We start from the raw sequence: 15,288 nt of genomic DNA, 5'->3' as shown, positions 1-15,288 counted from the left end.
CAGGATGCCCTCATCACAAAGGCCAGAGGCAACATTAACGGATACAAGTTTCAGTCCATCCTTTGCTCATGCTTGTGGGTTCCAGCCTGATCCCCATCTCTCCCACTTAATGTTCCCCTTCCCTTCACGACCACCCATGCTGTGGACTTCCAGCTCCAGCACCAGACACAAAGATAACAACAGTCTTAGGAGCCTGCTTAGCCAGCTCCACAATTGTGTAGGGTCACATCCCTGTAACAAAGACATATACATCCTCTGGAGGTTGAGCCTCTATGATAGTACCCTGATTGAATGTGCTGGACTGGGAAAACGTAGAACGCACAGGAAATGTATAAATGAGCCTGATGACACAACGGTGAGAATAAATACCCTCTTTTCATTGCGATGGGACTTGAGCCTTTTGCAAACCCCACACAACTGAAGAAAAGTGTTCACCAGAGTGAGTTTATTCTTCCACAATTTGGAGAGAGAAATGATCACCAGTGGCAATATCAACTGGGATGCTTTAGTTATTAACTAACATAAGGAGCAAGGGTTCTAAATGTCTGAAGAATGAATTATTTTTTTTATTTTAGATCGTATTCTTTAGATACAAAACAGTGAAAAATAGGATTTTCTTCCTACTGCTTTAAAGGTAAACATGATAAAATGCAATAATGAATTATAGATTTGTTTAAAAGAGCCAGAAATCAGACAGTAAGAATGACTGTCTTTAAAGATCTTTCTCTTTTTGTATTTCTTAAAAGTAAAATAAAATGAAAATAAACTGGGATGCACATGTCTTTTGCTCAAGAAGAAGGCAAGAGTAGAAGATGGCAATGCAACCCTCCCACTAGAGCCCAACAAAGGGAGTCCCCTGTCTGGGATTCAGAAAGGCAATGAATTTCTTTTTTTGTTGTTGCCATTTTGTGACAAACTTCCTCCCCCATCCCTGATACACTACCCATGTGTCCTAACACCAAAGATAGATGATGTTTTAATATGCAGGAAAGCTACTTCACTAGTAGCCTAACTAGTAGGATGTTTAAGAATGGGATGCCCAAATCTTCAACATTGCAAGGAACAATTTCTCTTAAAGTGGTATTTCTCAAATTTTAATGGGTATATGAGTCATGTAGGAAACTTGTTCAAATACAAATTCCATACTGGGAGTGGGTTGGGTTCTAAAATTCTGCATCTCCTATAAGCTCCCGGTCAACTAGAGTGTTACTGGTCCAAGAATTGGAGTTCCAATAGCAAGGCCTTGAAGACCTTGGATCCCCAAATTCCTTCAATGTACTTCTTTTTAAGTGAGGGGCATAGTGACTCAATTATATTATAAAGACCGTAGTATCTTCAGGACATATTTATCTGCCAATGTGGGGTGTCACTGCCTTTATGTTTTTTAGTTTTTCTCACTTACTTCACAATAAAGGATTTGTGATTGTGATGAATAACCTGGACATTTCTTTATTTCTTCCACATTCTGACTTAGATGTGCATTGCAAAGCTTTATTTGCAGGTGTGGTGAATGTGTGCCTGTATTCTTCAGTTAAGGAGCCAATTTATCTACCTATCACATGCAGAATATTCAGGACCAGGTTTAAAGGGAACGGTCACAAAACGTGTTTGATTTTGAAACACTCTTTAGTTACATCCTGACACCCCAAAGTGAAATGGGAATTTAGCAACTATCCTATTAAATCAAAGCCAAAGCCACAATGAATCCTGAATTATATGCTAAGGTTATTTTGACACTAAACAAATTAACAGCTGAAACATTAAAAAAAAAAAAAAAAAAAAAGCAACAGATTGGCCATGGAAAAGCAAAGAGGAAGAAAATGAATGTGGTTTATAAGGGACATGAGACAAAACAAACTCAAAAACAATAGTGACATTTAGAAACAAGATAACAGATTAAGAATAAAAATGTATCAAGTCTAGATTGGGTCCGTAATCTGTTGGTGATTCAAATTTAAAAATAAAAACCTAGCGAATTCCAAATTTCCTTTGTAAATATGGACGTTCTCCATCACTTTTTTCTTTGAAAATATAATGCTTATGGGAGTCCTGTATTTTCTATGATATTTTGCAAGCCGCTAGTAGTAGATACAAGATAGAAAAAAAATTTCTAAAAATAATCAGGGGCAATATTCAAGTCTGTAAAATGATAATTGAATTGAAGATGTTATTAATTCTCTTGTATTTTTCATAAAGGATCAGAAAGAGTGAAGAATCTATGAAGTATAAATAAAATATACATATATTTTTCTCTTTAAATGACAAAGAAAAAAGAGATTCCAGTATGGCAGCCATTTGGGGGATGTGGGTGGGTGGAAGACTTAAAAATCAAAGACCTGGTACTAATGTTCGTTTTACTGGTATGACTCCACCTAAACCATGGAAAATGTGTTTGCGCCTCTTCTTTCAAGCAATCACACCATCTGGCATAATAGCCAAGGTTCCATCTACCTCTTCCTTCAGTGACTTCTGCTCAGTAAGTCTGGGATAAGATCTGAGAATTTGCTTTTTTAACAAGCTGCCAGGACATTCTCATCTTGCTGGTCTAGAGACCACAGTTTGAGAACCACAGTTTTATATCACGGTTATCTCCAACTGGTTACTTACAGTTTCCTTTCCTTGTGTGTGTATAGGAATTAATTACCAATTACAAGTTCTCAATTTTCCTCTTCTTACTCTTGTACAATACAAATTACAAATACACACATATGTGCATTGTAGAAAAAATAAAGGAAAAAGAAAAAGAAAATACTTCATTATAAAGAAAAACCTTCCCTTGGTTTAGAAATACTACATAAACTTGTAGGCGAGCCTGTCTATCAAAGAAAGAGAATGTAGAATAATTTTAAGAGGATTTGTAATCATTGAAGGAAAAAATGCTCAAGATTCGATTACATACTAAAGTGAATCCATGATGCCACTTCTAACATATCACTTTTAATAGTAAAATATTTCATTCCCAATTAAGAAATCTGGTGTGATTCAAGGCACCATCAAAGACAGTAAATTCTGACACCCCTTGGCCCCAGAGAATCCCAAGTAGGCCTTGTATTCAAGAACTTGCCCTGCAGAACAGTACTGGTGAGGGCGTACCCAGCGCCATTTATCTGCATATGTGGAAATAGCCAGTCCTTATTAAGACTGATTCTCTCAAGTTTTGCTCCTTTACAGAAATGGGACTTTCTTATAGGTGGATAGAAATAGTTCATCAGAAAATTACACTCTATTCATTTTCTGTTGCTCCTGTAACCAATCACCATGAACCTCCTGGCTTAAAACAACATAGATTTATTTTCTTACATTTCTGGAGGTCAAGATTCTGACATGGGTTTCACTGGGCTAAAAATCAAGGTGTTGGCAAGATTGCGTTCATTTTGGAGGCTCTAAGGGAGAATTTACTCTCTTGCATTTTCCAGCTTCTAGAGGCTGCCCTCATTCCTTGGCTCATGGGCTCCTTCCTTCATCTTTACAGCCAGCAGGTTTATTCCTTCTCACACTGAATCAGTCTCTCGCCTCCCTCTTTCCTTTATAAGGACCCTTGTGATTACACTGAGAACATCTGGATAATCCAAGATAATCTCTCCCTCTCAAAATCCTGAATCACATTTGCAAAGTCTCTTTTGCCACTGAAGGTAACATATTTGCACATTCTAGCGATTAGGACATGGATATCTTTAGGGTGGTTATTTTCCTGCCTACTGAGAACTGAAATATGACCTGCCAGTCTCCAGAAAGAAATTTCTCTTAAAGAAGGAAATAATCCCGCGTCTTGAATCTCATATCTTTTCCAACAGATTCTGTTAGGCTATGGCAGGATTTTGAAAATACTAAGAGGACTTGTTTGTCCCACATTATCTCATCAATTTATTTCTATGTGCCTCCCCCTCTCATAAACGGTGCTTCACAAATCCATTAAAGAACTAGTTGGTAAAATTAGAGGTTGGGTCTCACTTTTTACCTTATTTGACTTCTTTCTAGCTTGGATGCTTTTGAGAAGAGACTGCATAAAATTCTCTTCAATCTTATTTTTAAGTTTTTTTTTTTAAGTTGTTGCCATAATCATGAGAGAAAATATAAGAAATATAGATAAATAGAAAGGAATTAAAATTTAAGTTATTTGAACTTAGATATGAGCATTGTTAACATTTTCACATATAACTTTCCAGCCTTTTAGTTACCCCTGTGTAAGCATGCTCTTGTGTATAAATGTATTTTTAATCAAAATTGGACAACACTGTACATATTGTGCTTTTAACTGTTTTCTTCACTTAATACTCTGAAGTTTAGATCTACATCAGTATTGGAATGAGTGCAGAGTATTCTGTTATATATTTGTGTAGGTTGTATGGGAAATAAATATCCCCTCTCCTTTGACACACAAGTAGTTTTATACATATTATTTTAACTTTACAAAATATCTTAATATCTTAAACGTGTGTCATTGCTTTATTTTTCAAAAATTTTCTTGAAAAATCTACAAAACTGATTCATCCAAATGAATTTTAAAACATCTCTTCAAGTTAAAACATTGATAATTTGGACGACTTTGCATTAGATGGCTTTAAGTGGAATTTATCCTTATAATATTAAGTCTTCCTAGACTTGCGTGACCTATGCCTCCCTATTTAGTCAGAGCTTTTGATTAAATCAGGTCTGTTTTTTTAACGTCTTCTCACTGAGTTTAGGAAATCCACCTTTCTTCATATAAATCCAGAAATTATCTTATTAATTTTGGCCCTTTCTATGTTTATAGCTATTGTGCAAACAACATTGTAACATTAGGTTTCCTAACTGGTTATGGCTTGAACATAAAAAACATATTGATTTTCTATTTTGTAACCGTTTTTTAAAAGTTAACTGTTTTATCCTTAGGTTTTGCAATGAACTTACATAATTTTCAATATTATTTATTTTAAGTTGAGTCTTGTGGTCAGCTATCAGACCATGGTCAAATATCTATAATTTTGCCTCCTCCTATCAAATGTGTCTCATTATTTTTTTCTGAAGAAAAATTGTAAGCAAAAATGGAGTGAGAATTCTTGTCATATCAGTGATTCACATTAAGGGAAAACATCTAGGGTTTTACCTTCACATAAGTATACTTTTGAAATAAGTATTTTTTCACATTAGGAAGTTTTCTTCTCTTGCTATTTTATTAAGAATCAGTATTGGGTATGCATGTTGAACTTTAGCAAATTCATCAATGTTACAAATTTATGAAGAAAATTTGTTACTCTTTCTGCCATGTGCCATTAACACGATATCTATTTGGGTTTTATAATCCTGACCTGCCTCGCATTCCTGAAATAAACCATAATTGGTAATGACATTTTGTTCTTTTAATGTCCTGATTTCTTTCTCTGTTCTTGGAAAACTGTAAATATACAGGAAGCTTAGGTTTCTTCATAATTTAAAACAACTCATTCCATTTTATGACATAATTCTTTGACAACTTCCTCAATGTCTTTTAGAGTCCTTGGTCTAAGATTTTTACCTCTTTTTGAGTAGAGTTTTATAATTTATGTTTTTGCAAAAATAATACTCCAATTCCTTCTCATTTTCAAATGTTATATATATAAGAAAGATATATATATATATATATATCTCCTTCTCATTTTCAAATGTTATATATATATGAAAGATTTATATATATATATATCTTTGATAAGTGTTTTAATTTCTCCATATTTGATTATATATAATTTTCTTCCTTCCTTTTGGTTGTCTGTAAGTTTTTTAAATGTCTATCATTGTTGCATATCTGGCATTACATTTTGTTCTTTGTTCCCTAGAAAATCATGTCTAGCATGATTTTATAAAAATACATTTTCCTCTTCTCTAATTCATTAACGTCCATTATTATTTATCAATTCTTTTTCATTTGTTCTGGTATGTCTTTAAGGTTCTTAAATGAATGCTAAATTGTCTATATTCATTTATTTAGTAATAAACCCACTTTAAGATGTGTTATTTTCCTCTGAGTACATGCCCTGCATTCTATAAGTTAAAAATAAACTGTTCACATGGTTGATTTTTGGTCTATTGATGCACTTTTAATATGCAGCTTCTCTCCACCCTCAACTCCTTTTCATCTTCCACGTGTCTTTCAGAAATTTCAATAAAATTCTAGTTATCCTAGGTAATACACTTAAATTCTCCATTTCCTGCAACACATATTTAAATTCTTGTCCTTTCTGATCTGACTTGAGCTACTCGTTGACCGTCAAACCCTACAGCCTCTACGTGAATCCTACTCTCAAACTTAGGGGCAAGTTTATAATTCTTCAAATGGACCACAAGACCTCTTTCCCACCTTTCCACTCGAAAGAACCCTATTCATCAAGATTCAGCTCCATTGTTCCATCACGTATGAATTCTTCTTTTGCCTTCCCAATCAGAGCAAATCACTTTCTGCTTTCTTCCAGACTTGATCACTTCCTCTTATGTCTTCTACATCATTTCCACACGGTACGTCAGTTTCTTCTCTTTCTTTCTCGTCCTTCCATCTCTTCTAGTCCTTCAATGTAACCTCATCTCCTAGCACAGGAACTGCTGCAGAGTGGATTCTTAATCCACTTCTGTTGAATGAACAAGTGAGTCATGATTATCTAACTCATCCCACCGTCTTTCATGATTTCCTCCCTTTACAGTCACAATTTCTGATCCAGTCGTCTCTCACATCATCAGGCACTTAAGGTACAGACAACGAGTAGATAATCCAAATCCCATGCTAATGCCATTACACAGCCTTTTTGACTTAATAATGATTTAACTCACCCTTTGGCAGGGCCAATCTCTGGCATCTTTGTGAATTTTGTCGTAGTTGTAGCCTTAAAATATCAGAACCAGAAGCGACTTTTGAGGCATCCGGTCCAGTCACCTCATTGTAGGGAGGCAAAGCTGAGCCCCACAGTTACCCGTCTGAAGATATCATTCAGGTGCGGACAGTGCCAAGACTGAGTCCATTCCCCTGAAACATTCTCCGATGTTCTTTGCAATACTCCACAGCTGAAAGCCCTCTTGCCTCCCATTTACGTGCCCTTCCCTCTCTCATCTACTTCCACACTCCTCTACATATGCTGCTAGGAGCCCATAACTACTGTTGGCCACGCCCCAACCCCACTGTATTGGGTAAACCAGAAAAACCCTCTTGAGGAAAACGCAGCTCTCAGACCTTCCAACCAAAAAAGAAACGATCAAAATATACTGAAAGGCAGTTAAAAAAGTACAGTTTAAGGAAAAAAAATGCCCTTACCTCTATTGCTGATTGGAGTAGAAATTGGCACCATTCTTTGGGAGAACATTTCAGCAATATGCTTCAGAAACTGTGAAACTGTTCCCAGTCACCATTCTGGGTGAATCGAGGTGCCCATCCTCCTAGCAGCGAGCATCGCGGCCCATCTCTTGGAAACTCCTGACGTCACAAACACGCAGCGGAGCCACAACACTGTGACGTCATCGTGGGCTGGGACTTGAACCTGTTGAGAGGCAGACAGATACTTGCGGGGCTCCGTCCTGTCCACCCCAGCCCAGAGGAAGATTAAGGACAGTCGCCACCTCATCTTCACAGGAATATATTACACAAAAACATCATTATAAGATACAAGAACTCTCCCACTCTTTCTTTCCCATGGCTGGTGTTCGAGATCGTAGGGGCGCAGAAATGGAGGAGGGTTACTAATGAGAAACTGTATTTATGGATGGAGGTGGTTTCCAAGACTTGACACATTCCAGACTGGATGGTCGTCAAAGATGCCTCTTCTGGACCGAGAAGGATCTTAACTTCAAATGAGACCTTCCCTTTGTGCATGTTTCTTGGCAGTGGGGAAACGATGGGAAAGTGTGGATGAAAAGATTAAAATTCGAAAACTCTACCACTAGAAACCAGACTCATTTTGCTGAAGTCCCTCTTCTTGACAAAATTTATCTCCATACACAAATGTACGGTACATTGGTCGCAATTGAAGGTCCGATACTGATACTTTATCAAGTCAACTCCATGCTTTATTCACATTTCCTTAGTTTTTGCCTAACATCCCTCTTCTGTTCCAGGATACCGCATTACATTCAGCCCTCTTGTTATTGGAGGCTCCTCTTGGCTCTAACAGTTTCTCAGACTTTCCCTGTTTTTGATGACCTGGACAGTTTGGAGGACCCCTTCTCAGGTATTCTGTAGAATGTAACTCAACTGGGGTGTGTCTGATGCTTTTCTCGTGTTTAGGCTGAGGTTATAGATTTTTGGAAGAGAGACAGAGGCAATTTTTGTCACATCCTAGCAAGGGAACATTCTATCAACATGACACCACAGCTGGTGTTGAACTTGGTCTCCTGACCAAGGTAGTATTTGTTAGGTTTCTCCACTGTAAAGTTACTTTTTTTTTTTTTTTGCTTTAATAGTGTATTTGATACATACAGAAATGTGCAAAGAAGAAAACTAAAATTACCTATAATTGTGCCATTGTACAATTCCATTGAATTGTTTATATTCTTTTAATTTTATCTATATTGGTATGTCTGTATCTATACCTATCTATAGCTATATTTACATCTATCCAATAGTTTTAACTTGTTTTATTAATTGATATATTGCACCTTTGGCCCTTGTGATTGTCTATCCTGGAACACCATCATTAAAGAGCTGCACTGAAATTCAACTCCTTTTTATTTGAACAATTCTCCATTCGGGGCATTTACCTTCTGCCCGTCTCTTCACTGTTAATAAACAGAATTTGGAAGAACATACAATTAAATCTTTGCACACATCAATGATTGTTTGCTTAAGATGTATTTCTAGTAATGGAATTGCTGGGTCAAAGGATATTCACTTGTTTAAAGCCTTTTCTATATTTTGCCATATTTCCTTCCAGAAAGTTTGTAACAACTAACCTCCCATCAGAAACCCTTAAGTATGCTTATTTCCCATGGATGCCACCAATATTTAATGTTAACCCACACAGACTATTGGTTCTGTTTCTCTGGAGCATCCTGACCAAAGCATCCTTAAGCTTTCCTTGACCTGACCCTAGCGTGACTTAAGTATGCCAAGGAATAAACTGCAGGCAAGACCTGAAGAACGATGAACTAGAACATTTGCCAAATTCACCATTTATTTTCTCAGACTGGCTCAGATCGCAGACTGGAAAGCCAAAGCACAATCCAGGTATGACTCGTCGCCTCTTCTGAGGGTATTTTCCAAATACAACCAGGCGTTGGGAGCAAGCCAAAGGTGCACCGGGCGATAAGGAATGTGTGATGATGCATGTGTAGACTGCAATTTCAGTGGAAGCAAAGAGCTCATTGGCTGTCACTGAACCTTCTTAAAATTGTATTACAGTTTCCCCAGGTGCTGCATAAATTTTCTGGCCATTTCAGTTGTGCATGAAAGAGGAATTTGCCCTGTGTGCATGGCTAAGTAGTGGGAAGGCATTCTGCTGCTATAACACCAGAGGCAAAAGCAAATGCCTTTGGTGGCGTATTGTGACAGATCATACTTAAAAGATTGCCAAGATGTTTGCAGGGCCATTATCTGCCTTTCCACTGAACAAACATGGGTCCTTACATTCCTTCTCCATGCTGTGTAACTTCGAAAATGCCTCCTAGACCTAAGTCTAAAAATCCCTCCATCGTGGATGAATAACTATTCATCTTTTAAACCTTTTTTTATTGACTGGATGGATCATTTTCACTTTGTAGCTCACGAAATCCCATCTTTACAAGGAAAATTCTCAGAAAAGCATCTCTCTTTTTACTCTCTTAGAATTCTTTAGTACGATCAAGATATCTTGAAACTAAACGCACAGGGCAATATATTTAATTCTAGCTAAACTAGAGTAGAGATGATGGCTATCTCGTTAAATGTTTTTAAATTGATTTAATTATGGATGCTCAATTTCAAACTGTTGAGAAAATAAAATTCTATCCTGGAAATTGGAATGTTTTTACCTAAAATATGTATTTAGGAAAGTTTTGAACTAACATCACACATCAATTAACTCAGCCCAGTTAAGCACCTGAACAGCAAAAATAAATTAACACTAATTAGTGCCAACAGCCTGTAATCATATTTTTAAATATAGCTTTTATTTTCCATCCCAATGTCATGTGACATTTGAACGCTCTTTTGCATTTTTGTGCTTTCATTTTTTTTTTTTAACTGATTCAACTTTACCCATTTTTGCCCTCTGCTGAAAACTACGGGTGATGGTAAGACTGACAACTAATTCTGCAAGAGTCGTGTCACGTAGAGAGAGCATTGAGTGGAGATGAGATTGATGGAAAGGGAACGAGAAAATTTAGCTTTTAGGACAAGCTTCACCACTAAACAGCTGTGTTTTACATAAGCCAGTAGATGCCTCAGAAACATAGTTTCCTCGTCCCTCAAATGAATATATATTTTACCTCTCAAATGTATGTCTCAAAATTGAGAGATCAGAATGAGAGAATGGTTATGAAAGTACTTTGTACACTGAAAAGTGCTTTCCAGTTGTAAGACAGCATTATTGTTTTCCACCTGAAACTAAGTTAGGTAAGCTGCTTAGTATAATTTAAAAGTACATTTTTCTTTATATAGTTTCAATAATTTCTTTTTTTATTTTTTTAAATTTTTTGTTTATTGCAGTAACATTGGTTTATAACATTGTATAAATTTCAGGTGTACATCATTATACTTCTATTTCTGCCTAGATTACATCATGTTCACCACCCAAATACTGATTACAACCCATCACCACACACATGTGCGGAATTATCCCTTTTGCCCTCCTTCCTCCCCACTTCCCCTCTGGTAACCACCAATCCAATCTCTGTCTCTATGTGTTTGTTTATTGTTGTTATTATCTACTACTTAATGAAGGAAATCATACGGTATTTGACCTTCTCCCTCTGACTTATTTCACTTTGCATAATACCCTCAATGTCCATCATGTTGTCACAAATGGCTGGATTTCATCGTTTCTTATGGCTGAGTAGACTATTACCAGTAACTTTGTTAGTATTGCTATATTCTAGTAACAATTTGTGTTGAATGTCATAGGGTAAATCTTACATCTGTTTTTATTTTTTTTGTTTTTTTGGTTTATTTTTTGTTTTTTACTTTGGGGGAAGCATTAAAATTGAATTTGAATTTTGAGAAATAAATTCTGCTAATGCTATTTGGGAAATCACACTTTATTATTAATGCAAGTTTAAGACCATTTGTTAAATAGTAGCACATCTCACAGTGGCTATATTTTGTAAAGGATGAATGGAAGTATATATGCCAAAATTTGAACACAGACCATTAACTCAATTTTAGTACTCTTCCTACATGTATAGAAAACCAACCAAAACCTCTGCAGGGTATCTACAAAAAACCAAGAGCTAACATTTTACTTAATGGTGAAAGGCTGGATGCTTTCCCCTAGGATCAGGAAGATGACAAGGATTTCTACTCTTGTCACTTCTATTCAACATTGTACTGGACATTCTAGCCAGGGCAATTAGTGAAGAAAATGAAATAAAAGGAACATAAATAGGAAAAGAAGAAATAAGATGATTTTTATTTGCAGATGTAATGATCTTGTATATAGAAAATTCTAAGGATATAAGATCAATATAAAAAAACTATCAAATTTCTGTACATGAAAGGACTAACCCAAAAATAAAATTAAGAAAACGGTTCCGTAGGGGGCTGGCCCGGTGGCACAGTGGTTAAGTTCACGCACTCTGCTTCGGCGGTGGCCTGGGGTTCACAGGTTCGGATCACAGGTGTGGACCGATGTACCGCGCTTGTGAAACCATGCTGTGGTGGCGTCCCATATAAAGTAGAGGAAGATGGGCCTGGATGTTAGCCCAGGGCCAATCTTCCTCACAAAAAAAAAAAAGAAAGAAAAGAGGAGGATTGTCAACAGATGTTAGCTCAGGGCTCATTTTCCTTACACACAAAAAATAAAACAAAATAAGATAAAATAAATCAATAAAAAATAAAACAGTTCCGTATACAGCAGTATTGAAAATAATAAAATACTTAAGAGCAAACTATTTGAAAAACATACAACTTCTACTCTGAAAACTACAAAACGTTGCTGAAGAAAAGTAAAGAAGACCTAAATAAGTGGAAAGACATCCTCTGTTCCTGATTTGGAAGATTTAACATTAAGATAGCAATACTCACCAATGTGATCTACAGATTCATTGCAATCCCCATCAAAATCCCAATGGCTTATTTCAGAAATGGAAAAGTTAATCCTAAATTCATATGGAATTACAAGGAACCGTGTTAGCCAAAACATTCTTGAAAAAGAGGAACAAAGTTGGAGGACTCCCATTTCCATCAATGGAAGACTAGATAAACAATTGTGGTCCATCCATAGAATGTAATAGTATTCAACCGTAAAAAGAAATCAGGTACTGATACATGCTACAACGTAGATGATCCTTGAAAACAGTGTGCTAAGTGAAGCCAGTCATGAAAAACTACAAATTGTGTGATTCCATTTGTAGGAAATGTCTAGAATAGGCAAATCTATAGACACAGTAATGATATTAGTAGTTGCCCAGGGCAGGTGAGGGGTAATGAGGAATTGCAGGCAAAGTGTACAGGTTTTCTTTTTGAGATGATGAAAATACTCTAAAATTTATTGTGATGACTGTGCAGTTTTGTGAATATGATAGAAACCATTGAATCATACACTTTAAATGGGCAAATTGTATGGTATGTGAATCATATCTCAATAAAGCTGTTACAGAGAAACAAAAACCAAAAGCCCCTAGAAATCAGAATTCTGTAGCTTGGACTACTTTTTATAACCGAGTCAGTTCTCACAGTGTTAATTTATTTTTCGTCTTGTATCCCATAGTCTACATTGAGCTGAGACAGGGGACAAATTCTGGGAACTTTGGCTTCTTTTACTTCCTTAGGATAAGTGAATTAATTTCTTCCCGTAATGGAACGAATGGCTTTGGAGAAAAATTTCATATTTGAAAGTATGGAGTTCTGACTAACAAAATCAATTGATAATCAATCTGATGTGTCTAGAGTAATTGTTAATGCTGGACTTTTGATGATACTAAATGACTAAATTAACAAATGGAAGCATCCCTGCCCTCAAATCCAGTATGACCTATGCCAAGAGACAGGTTTTTAAAAAAATTTGTCTGTTAATTTCATTTATAGTATATTTTTGAATGCAGAAATTATAAATTTACATGTGGCCAAATCAATAAATCTATATGGCACCCGGGTTTCTGTCTTGCTTTGAAAGTCATCTCCACTTCAGCACTCTACTTGTAAAATGAATCCTGTTCTCTTCTCGACTTCCTACCCTCATATTTAAATTTATATAAGGAATAAAATAAGCTGTAAGTAGATAAACAGAAATATCTACCATTTATCAATCTCTATCATCTATCTACCTATCATCTATCTCTATCATCTATCTCTCTCTCTCTTTCTCTCTGTATATATACACATAGATACTATTTAGTATGTAGTCTGTGATATATATAGTATATAGTTACTATATACAGTAACATATATAGTTATATATACATATATGCATATATTCACATATATATGTATGTACATATGCACTTAAATATTTTTCCCTCTGGTGGCCGCATTAACTTCCCACAACTATTTGTTAAATGTACTGTCTCTTGCTCACTGATTTGGGATGTTCTCTTTGTCATAAGCTAAATTCCTCTCTGTATATCAATCTATTTATGGACCCTTTGTCCCTTTGTCCTGCTGTCTGTGTATATTCCTGTGCCAATGCCAAGTAGCTCTAATAAATGCAGCTTCATAATACATCTGAATACCTAGAGGGGCTGGTCCTTCCTCATTACTCTGAGCATCAGCTTTTCCAGTGCTCAAAGAAATCCTGTTCACAAATTAATTTAGGGAGATTGACATCTTTACAAGGCTAAGTGTTACTCACCAAGAAAAAAATAACATGTTTTTACACTTATTTAATTCTTATTTAATGCCTGTCAATACTTTTTCAATATTTTCTCTAAATATATATCGTACATGACTTGCTACATTAATTTTGAGGTACTTTATTTTTTGATTACTTGGTAAGGTGAGTTATCTTCCTGTCAGTTGATTCTCTAACATACTGCCATTCATATGGGGAGATTATTGAATTTGCGTGTTAATTTCATAAATAATCGTGTTACTTTAATGTTTTAATGTCTTTATTTCTATTTTCTGGTTGCTTCTCTTAGGTTTTAGTTATAAAACTAACTCTTCTGAAATATAATAACTCCACCTCCTTTTTTACAATAGGTATATACTTTATTTCTTTCTCCTGTGTATTGTAATTCTAGACTAATATCAAGCATTGATATTCTGAGTCATCCTGAAAGCAAATAAAGAAAAAGGGGTCTCTGGAAGGCTCAAGACAGGAAAGATAGAATTGGATGATAAAACAGGCAAACTGGCAAGCTCCAGAAGAAAGGAAAGCATGAGGATCAGTGTTTCTGTGCAAGAAAGAACTTCGACCCTCCACTGGTCTTTGGGGATCTTGAAGGAGCACCACCAGCCTGAAATGAGCCACCTCTTGATGATCCCCCACGGAGCTGTGCCTTCATCTGCTGAACCACAGTGCAACAACACTTACTACATTGACCCAGGGGTCTAGGTGGCCTCTGCAGTGGTCTTAACTAACCCTAGGTGAAAATTACAGAGATGTAGCTTTGGGAGGGCACAGCCCCTCATTCTTCAGTGGAGGGCATCAGGCTCAACTCCTGTAAAGGAGATTGTGGTTCAAGTTACCTTCACGGCTATGATTTTTTCTGTTCCTCTGTGAACTGTCTCACCTACATGGGACCACCACCCGTCATATAGGCTGTGAGCTTCATGGGGGAAAAACAGATCCAAAGCCTTTTCAGAAGTCTGAAGAGAAGAAACTGATAATTCACTTTCTTCATATTTAAAAAAAAAAAAACTCAAACATATAGAATGTTCTAAGTACAGTATAAAGAACTGTTTTTATTTTCCTGAAACATTTGTAAGCAAAGTGGGGACTTGATGCATCATTAATCCTGAAAAATTCTTATATATTTTCTATGAACAAGGAAACTCACTTGCATCAAAGTAAGAAAATTAACCTGGATCCATTACTACTCTGTAATCATCAGACCTTATTCAAGTTTGCCAAACGTCCTAATCGTGTGTCTTAGAGTCAAAGGGTACATTCCAGAATCACATGATGTTTTGGATTATGCTGTATTTTCAGTCTCCTTCAATCTGGAGCAGTCTCTCAGGTCTTTCCTTGACCTCTACAACCTTAAGAATTTTGAAGTTCA

Source organism: Ceratotherium simum, chromosome Y, assembly GCF_057802395.1.
Source record: "Ceratotherium simum simum isolate JZ-2026a chromosome Y, ASM5780239v1, whole genome shotgun sequence".
In the NCBI taxonomy this organism is placed as follows: domain Eukaryota; kingdom Metazoa; phylum Chordata; class Mammalia; order Perissodactyla; family Rhinocerotidae; genus Ceratotherium; species Ceratotherium simum.
The sequence above is the reverse complement of the archived record's forward strand: the minus strand, read 5'-3'. Positions refer to the sequence as shown.